Raw genomic sequence first — 9,561 nt, 5'->3', positions numbered from 1 at the left:
TCTTCAGGTTTTGTTAGTTTATATAGAACAGGAAGAATGAATTGCATATAGCTCTTATGGGGCTGAGTGACTGAAACTTTTAATGCTGGATGAAATACAGTTGTAGATAAATATTAAGTGGTGGTCACAGAAACATGCTCACAAGTTAAATATTAACTGATAGATTCTGAGGAAATGATTATAACTCACAAATGAGATTTTGGTTGTAAATGTATGGATACATCAGCTCAATAGTGGTCACAAAGCAAGGCAAGTTGAAAGTTATTAGGAAATAAATAGAAGAATGATTATATCAGTATGTCACTGAATACTCCCATGGCACACCACCGTCTTGAATATGGTATACACTTCTGCTCTGTCACCTCAAAATGGAAGTAGCAAAATTAGAATAGGTCTAAAGAAAGCCAGGAAGGTACAAAGGAGCTTCCCTACAAAAACCAGGACTGGTCCTGGTCTCGGTTTGGAAAAACTTTTCCTCCGTTTGTAAAAGAGGTGACTAAAGAGAGAGATGACTGAATTCTACAAAGAGATTTTGAGTAAGTGAAAGCTGTTTGGTAACTCTTCAAAGACAAGAAGAGGAAGTCATCATGCCAGTCAGACAAAGGGAGGTTTGTAATGAAAGGAAAAAGAAGTAGATCTTCATCCTATGTAATTAAACTGAAATTTCTTGCTAAGGGGTGATGTGGATACTGGGAACATGCATGCATTCAAATAGCAACTGAACATTCAAAGAAGAGTATCTACTAAAACAAGTCATACAAATCCTATGGCATCTACCTGTGGAAGCCAATGGACTGCAAGTTGCTAAAGGATGGGAAAGTATTCTGGGAACTTTTCAAAACACGAGTCCTCTACAACATTCCTTCCCAGGTATTAGCTGTTAGGCTGGTCCTATCTTCAGTATAATCCTGTAAAACTGTTAGACAATTTTCTGTCCTGGAAACCACGGGTATGGCCCCTTACAAACATCCCTCTAAGGATATCACAAAGCTCTCCCTCTTATCACTTTTTTTTTTTTTTTTTCCATTTTCCATCATGGTGTAGAACAGAATACAAATTGAACAGCAAACTGCTGTTTCATTTTTTTTTAGTGCAAAAAAGATAATTTAAAAATGGTAACCTCTCTTTTCCTTAGCATACTGAAATGTCAAAAGCTCTGCTGTTCTGCAAATGCAGGGTCACTCATCAGCCACACACTGGCTTTCTCCACTGTGCAGTTGTGGACTATTTATGTATGCAGCACACAAACTATGCACAGCAGGTGTCGTGTTAAGCTCTTTTCTAATATGTTTGGATGAGCTGTTTCTAATTAGCTATCCTTGCAAACAGAGTAAGAAAATGTGGTAAATATGGTCATGCAGGCTGTCTACCTAATAGACCAATCAAGTCATTGTTCTGTAGGCTCTGGCTAGAAGTTGATGTCAAATGTAAAACAAAAATAGGCTATACATGCTTTTTTAAAGACAGTCCGTAACAAGAGTTCATACATTTTTGTGCAGACTGCTGTGTATTTTTGTGTAGGTAGCTGATATTTATCCATTGTACAACGTACTTGATATCACATATTAATGTCAGAGCTGCAGATGGATGTATTAAGTAGTAGTCTATAGACTACCCTAATGGGTGAAGAAGCTCTGAGCATTTCAAGGATCAACACCTCATCTGAAAGATTCAGTCAATATAGTCTGGATCAAGCTGAGAGAACAACAGTGAACACAATTAATGAATACTGATTAGGCAGCCCAACATGAAAAATTTTCATTTATATGGAATTTATTGTCCTTATTAATTTTCTTGTAACACAGTTCTTATATACACCAGGCTGTTTCTCTGGCGCCTCTGCTCATGAGAAAGCTGGCTCAGCATTACAAATGTTAGTAAATGGGCCCAGTAGTCTTATTTAAAAAAGATGGTAACCCATTTAAAGCTCTTCAGTCCATAATTTAGATAATGTCAGGTAAAGAGTGAACAAATGTCTGGTCTTCAGCTGGTGCTAGCCTCAATGTCACACATTAGATTACTGGCAACCTGGATCTGCCCTAGTGTTAGACCTGCAGTGGCATAGCTGCAGCTTGAGTTGAATTTGCACCTGCTTGAAACTACACTAAGCTCCAATGGTGCCACAGAGTGCTGCAGTTTGTAACCCTGGGGGGTTTGTGCTGATGCAGTTGTGCCAGATGGTGGCTATGTATAGCCTGGGGAAGGCTGACGTGGCATCTGGCTTGAGCTACTAAAACCCTAAATATGCTTCACTTTAAAATAAACATCTGATATGAACAACATCTAAATTCAGGGTCTTATCCAAACAGTATCAAATGATGGCCTAATCCTACAGCTATTCTGAATTACTGAAAATTCAGGGTATATCCTTGTCTGGGATGCTATACTGGAAAGTCTAGGATTCTTTCTGTAACCCTTGAGACTAGATAGCTCCAAGCAAAGAAGTTTTAAAATAGCAACTCTAAAATTGCCAAAAGCATACTATTGCTAACTAGCTTTACTGGAGTCTATAAAAGCAGTAATGACCTAGCTTGTGGCATTGGCATAATTTTAGAGAACATAGCAGACAATAGTTGAAACTATACCAACACTTTTATCACATTTCCAAGAACAGTTTGAGCGATATTTGTTCAAATTAATTATATGGTATTAATGAGTAATTACTCATTAGTACCATCTACATGAAAACAGCAGTGAATCAAAAATGGACTAGCAGAAGATATATTCAATTTTAAAAGTTAATTCTGCTAAATTGTCTCACCTCATCCAGATGAAGTTAGTGGGATCTCCCCTGAGGAATAAATAAATAAATAAATAAATAAATAAATAAATAAATAAATAAATAAATAAATAAATAAATGTGACCTAGTGGAGAGGAAGCAAGTCCCATGTGTGAAAAACTTCCACTCCAGACTAATTGGGTTTGGGAATTCCTATTTTCTTGAGTTAGGCTTTTAGAGATGGCATCCAGAAGTCCCTACCTGAAGACATCTGATAGTTAAAAAAGACCTGCCAATCTGTCCTGTGTGCGGGCCTCGTGTATGTTCCTTCTTTCCTAGGCTAGAACACGAGGCTTTGGGCTGTGGTGTATGCTGAAGGGCTTGGGTTTCATTCCTTTCTTTTTCATCTGTTTGTGGAAGAGTGTCCTGGTGTGGCAGATTCTGTTTCGGAGGTTTAGTCTTCTGTGATAGAGAGGCTAATGGTTTTAAGATTGCCCCTTAATATCTAGACAAAATTGAAGAAGAACCTTTGTACTCATGAACTTAAAGCAAAATGTGCTATTAAATGGAGAAATGACAATATATACGTGGTTCACACATACACACACATACACACAAAGCCCAAATACAAATGCCAATCAAAGTAAGCATTTCAGTTCATGTTTCTGAGAAGTACAAACTCTGTTCCTGTTGGTTATGAACCCTCTTGTACAAACAGCTATTTAAGGTACACAAGGCAGTGGAATCTTCTGATGAAAATGTGAAATTTAGAGGAACTGAATTGCTCTCTAAAGACTTTTTCTTTGTAGGGGTTTAGTGTAATGCATGCAATTTTCATTACAAATCTGAGAAGACAAATTTTGCTTCCTTGTCTGCTCTTTTAGTTAATGGCTTCCTGCCAGTGCTCATGGTATTTCTAACATATTTAAAATACCAATTATCTGAAGTAATGGTGACCCTCTGCCCCTCTAAAATTTTTAACTTTTCTCATAGGGAGTAAAGTTAAAAAGCAGATGGTGAAACTGGGAAACTGAATGCTGATGCTTACCTGACTATAATGTTATCTAACTCTCTCAGTGCTTTCTTCTGATTTTTTTTTTATTATTATTATTTTTATTATTATTTTTTTTTAATGGAATTCATCTGGAGTCTGTATTTTTGCTCACAGGGGAAACCTAGAGAGCTATAAATCAAAATAACCTATGTCTTCTTAAAACATAAACAGTATACACAGTGTTCCAGTTCCTGTTGGAAGTCTCTTAAACTAACAAGCCATCTGAGTCATTCATTATAATGGCTTGAGGGAAGTGCATGGCCTGCCAGTCCTTCCGTTTTCCTGCAGAGTCATTCATCTTTTACAAATGAGTTTTTGGCACCCAGGACACTTCTAGCCAAGTGAACCTGTCTTCTAGGAAAACATTTCTTTACTATTAAATTCATCTTTCAGTTGATGGTCTTTGAAACTATGTTCCTAATAGCTGTCAAGGATATATTTTTTGGTGTTTATCTAATGGAACTATCCAGTGCAAATCAGCATGTGATTAGGGACTTAAATAAGCACTTCTTCATATGTAAAATGGCTTTAGCCTGAGATCACAGTTACCTGGCAGAGCATTCCCATGTTCCTGTCTCTGCTTCTGGGAACAAATTGGCATGAGGACATGAGGATGTGAGAAGCACTGGAATAAGATGAGATCAATCCTAATGACCTTGCTAATCTACTCAGTTCACTCAGTGGGTCTCAAATGCTGGTAGATTGCTTAACTGAGCAATCAGTATGCAGACAAGTAGGGCAACTGAAAGCTTAGATTTGGGTCTGTAATCAGCCCGCACACAATGAAGATCACCCTGTGTACACCTCAGTCAGAACAGTGCCCTTTTTTTCCTTCCTGGTGAACAAGACATTAACTGTTTTCGCCTTCTGTATTAAGGACAACACTAAAATCTCCAAGTAGAAAAAACTGTGGATGGCAAAGGCACATGAACCCTGTTTCCAGATGAGATGAACTGTCATCCTTCCCCTTACCACATTCGTACAGGAGACTCATTCACCCACTGTACCTACTTAGCAACTGGGTCTGTCAATACCTGTTGCATAAGAAAGCAAAGAAAATCTAATGGAGAGTTGTGGCTTCTGATTTGTGATGTCTTTCTTTCTTTCTTTTTCAAAATAACTTTTTTTTTTTTTTTTTTCATTTCTAAAATGTCTTTAGTCTCTATGCCCTGGAGATACTATTTTAACATTTCAACATGAGCTTTTTTAAACTTGTAAAAACTTTTTTAAATTAAGCTGTGATAAAGGACAGGAACTCCTGAGTGTTTGTTCCCTCCTTGTTCCCTCTTGGGGTACCTGAACTCAGTTCTTGACAAATTCAGATTTTTTTTTTTTACCAGTTTCAGGTAAAATTTATTATTATTATTATTATTATTATTATTATTATTATTATTATTATTATTATTATTATTATTATTATTATTATTATTATTATTATTATTATTATTATTATTATTATTATTAATTTGTAGAGCTCTTCCTAGTTCATCCAAGACTGATTTTGCCTGACATTCACCATTCTCACTCCAGAGGCATCATCAGAAGACACAACTGTAAGGTCACTGGGGCACTGGAGCTGGAGAGAAGCCCGAGCTGAGAGAAGCGGACCTGTGCACACAACTGCCTCTCGCTGGTAAGCAGCTGCGCATTACGGGGAATCATACGTCCTTAGGAACAAAGACTGTCCTGGTAACCTTACAGCTTATTCTCCTTGTTAACAATCGGACAGTTTATGATCCTGAAATATGGGACCAAACTGAGGTCAAGGTGTGAGACTCTGCAACTAAAAATGACAAGGTTGCAGTGGGATTGCTCGGCACCTGGCGAGCAATCTCTGAGGCCTTAAAGAGCCATGTGGGGCCACAGTCAGAAACGTGGGGTTTGCCAGATAGTGAGGAGCTGCGGGCTCCTTTACTGATCCGACTGCTACGCCATGGGCCCCTCTGCTGCTACAGCCATCGCGGGCCTTTGCTGTTACGCCCCCTGTTGACCTGGACGAGCCTTTTGACCCAGGCCTATTGGCCTTGAAAAGGAGATGGATATGCTTTTCTTCAATCCAGGAGGAATGGGATATGTAAGGCCCGAAGATCAAGTTGCTTGACAACTTAAAGCAAGACATATTGTTCAAAAGGAATGGAAAATGGAGACTTGTTTGTAATCAAGAAAAGGAATGGAAAATGGAGACTGTTAAGTCATGGAACGTAAAGGATTGTTTGTTACCTTTTCTGATTGTATAGGCATACTCGGGTTTAGTATGTAAAGCAATGTTCTGTATATTTAGAATGTTTGATGTTCGTGTGTGCCTGTTGGTGGAGCGTAGACTCCCCGCACACCCAGCACTGTTAACTTGCCTTTGATATCTTTTAGAAATATTTGTTTTATAAATATTACAAAATTCGGATTGAGTTGAGACCTCATTTATAACAATGGTTAGTATGAATCCTGACACTAAACAAAATATATCCAATTACTCTTGTTGAAATTTTGTTTGCAAGTACTGTTACATTGGGTTTTTTTGTTTGTTTGTTTTGTTTTGTTTTGTTTTGTTTTTCATATGTGATAGAGGCAGTGATTAAGTTCTGTAGACTTGAATTCACTGAGTAGACTGAATTTATTCTTCTAATTCAAAGCCATGGCTTTCAGATTTCAAATCATGCATGTACGTCTCATTTTCCAAGTTAAAATTCTATTTTTAAAAGTGTTCAAACAGGTCTGCCAGTAGCACAACCCAAAGTAATATAATCTTACTTGTTAGAGTTTTGCCCTCTCAGCTGTAATATACTCAGTGTTCATTGTGAATACACCATGACTCTATTGATACAGAGCAGGACCTGTATTCCAAGGTAAATTAATCTAAGAGTAAGCCACTTTTAACACTGCTAAATGGAAAATCAAATATTTTTTTTTTCCTCTTTCTAATGCATTCAGATTTTTTTTTGAACTTTCCTTGCCTTTATCATAAAAATGTCATGTTTATCCTAGCTATAGAGATCTTATCACACTTTTAATCGCATTGTGATGTTCTTGATGTTCTCTACAGAAAATGTAGAGAATATTAACAGCACCTAAAAAATGTCACACACCACCATAATGATTCAATAAGCTTTTGGAGTGTGTGAGTAGTAAAACTTACTATATTCTGCAGATACTTTGTGCTAAGTGTGTCACATCAAGTTTTTTTAGTTTTATTTGCAAGAATACCTCTTACTTAAACAAACTTTTTTTTTCTCTTTTTTTTCCTTGTAAACTTCATTTTAAAGATAAGGCCATTGATCCTACATTATTCCTAAGCACTTAAGTGCTTGCTTTTCCTTGTTAGCCATCTAAATCCTTGGTTAGTCTTCAGTTGAGTACTCAAGTTATTGAAAAAGATTTTTTCCTGTCATCTTGAGATCATAGTTTTTCCATCTTCCATTGCTATTTTCAGCCTTTTGTCCACATTATTGCCCAACATACACTGTCCGACTTGTTCTGATGTGACGTTCACTCACTTGTCCATCAACTTTGGTTTCCTTTTGCTCCCTCATGAACCTTCATTATTATAGGCTTTCATTATCCATTCCGCTTCATCTGCCTGGGAACTAATCTTCTTTACAACCATAACCGCTGTTTCTCTAATACAAGCTGATCTATTGTCATAACTGAAATATGACTCAAACCTACCAGTCTTATTTCCACTACTGCACATTAAGTCTGACTCAGTGCCAGCTGGCAGTGGATGGGAAAGCCCAATTACTTCACTGAGCTTCTGAGTGAGCCTGGAAAATGGTGATTTGCTCACATATTAAAAATCCTTGTATTCAAGTAAGAATAACAGTGGCCCTCATGTTCTATGATACTTAGTGTTTTGTACCTTCGAAGTCCTGAAATTCTTAGACTAGTTTGGTTACTGCTGACTCTCTTTCTCTTTCACTCTCTCTCTCTCTCAAAAAAAAAAAAAAAAAAAAAAAAAAAAAAAAAAAAAAGATTTTTAAAGATTTTTATCACTGAATTTGATCAAATCTGCTTTGGACCTTATCAAGCTGTCACTTTCTGATCATAGGGAGTAGAAATCTTAGAACTAATAGCAGTTTTGCCTTAGATTCCTCGTCTTGAAACAAGTACCAATAGTCCTTCCCTCAGGTTCAAAGCAGCTGGATTCTACTCTTACACTTACGGGATTAGAAGGGCTTGTGACTGGATTGTGAAATCATTTCCCTTAATGCTTTTGGTACATAAGGCAGAAAAACATTCTAAGTCATGCATGTGGGACTGTGGCAGGCACCAAAGTGAAAGGTGATCTCAGGGGTGGGGAACACATGCTATGCTGCAGTCAGCATACTCTGGTGAGTTCTCTCTGCCTCCTGCTACCACATTGGCCACAGTATCAGTACGCTTAGGCTCTGTGATTTGTACCCTGACTTCATGTAGGTGCAACAGAAGCAGAGCTGGGAGGATAGGATGTGTTTATACTTGAGTGCAGTATAAGATCAAAGGATAACTTGAGCTGGAGGGACTTCAGGAGGTCTCTAGTTCAAGCTCTTGCTAAAACAGGGTCAGCTGTGAGATCAGACAAGACTGTTCAGGGCTTTATACACCCTGGTCTTGAAACTCTCCAGTGCAGCCTCTCTGGGCAACATGTTTCAGAATTTGACTTTTCTCAGGACGCAAACCTTTTTCCCTTTTCCAGAATTTTCCTTTTCTAGTCTGAACCTCTCTTGTTTTAGCTTATGTCTATCGTGTCTTTGTCCTCCCATGTTGCACTGTGAAGAACCTGGCTCCTTTTGCTTGATGACCTCCTTGCAGATACATGCAGGCTGCTGCTCCGTTCCCCTGAAGCCATCTCTTCTCCAGACTGAACAAGCCTCGGTCCCTTAGCCTTCCCTCACAAGGCAAGTGCTCCAGGCACTGGATGCAGTATTTGAGACATGGTCTAAGACATTTTGAGTAGAGAAAATTAAGCCCTTTCCTGGATATTCTGGCTGCATGTGGGTGAAAAACTTCCCAGGGCATGTTGCTGGCTTGTGCTTGTTTGTGTCTGCCCAAGTTCTGTCTCTTGGTTCCTGCCCCCAGCTCCTCCAGCCCAGCTATGTCCCTTTGAATGGCAGCACTGCCCATAAGTGGATCAGCAATTTTCCTGTCATTTGGTGTCATTTGCAAACTTGATGAGAATGCAGTGAGATCATTGATAAAGTTATTAAACTGGACAGGTTGTAGGATAAGCCCCTTGCTACTCCACTTATTACTGGTTTAGAGGCAAAGTATAACCCCTTTTAGCCCCTATCCTTAGAGCCTAGTGAAAAAATTTTTAACCCATCTGGTTGTCCATCCATCCAAACTGTAACTTCCTAACATGAGTAAAAGAATATTGTGTGTGACTTTGATGAAAGCCTTGCTGAAGTCAAGGTAAATGACATGTGCTTTCCCTTCACCCAGAAACTGAGATCCTGAACACAGGAAGCAATCAGGTGGATCAGGCATAATTTATCCTTGGCAAATCCATATTCCATGATTTCCCCAGAGACCAATCAGCCTGCAGTTCTTCATCTAGACCTTCTGGCCTTCTTTTGAAAATGACTTTGACTTTTGCTTTTCTTTAGTCATCAGCTAACTCCTCTGGGTCTCTGGGCGTATAGCTCTGGATAGACCTTGAGAGGGAGGTCTTGCCAGGTAGTGTCCTTGCTCTGTCTTCCCTTCAGACACTTTGTTTGGATGAACAAAGTTCGTTTGGAACAGAAAAGAGTGAATTGCTTTAGGTTTCCCTTTTTAACACAATAGTAAACTTCTATCAGGCAGAGAGGAAACTGA

This window comes from Anas platyrhynchos, chromosome 2 (genome assembly GCF_047663525.1).
Source record: "Anas platyrhynchos isolate ZD024472 breed Pekin duck chromosome 2, IASCAAS_PekinDuck_T2T, whole genome shotgun sequence".
In the NCBI taxonomy this organism is placed as follows: domain Eukaryota; kingdom Metazoa; phylum Chordata; class Aves; order Anseriformes; family Anatidae; genus Anas; species Anas platyrhynchos.
Note: the sequence above shows the minus strand (reverse complement) of the source record.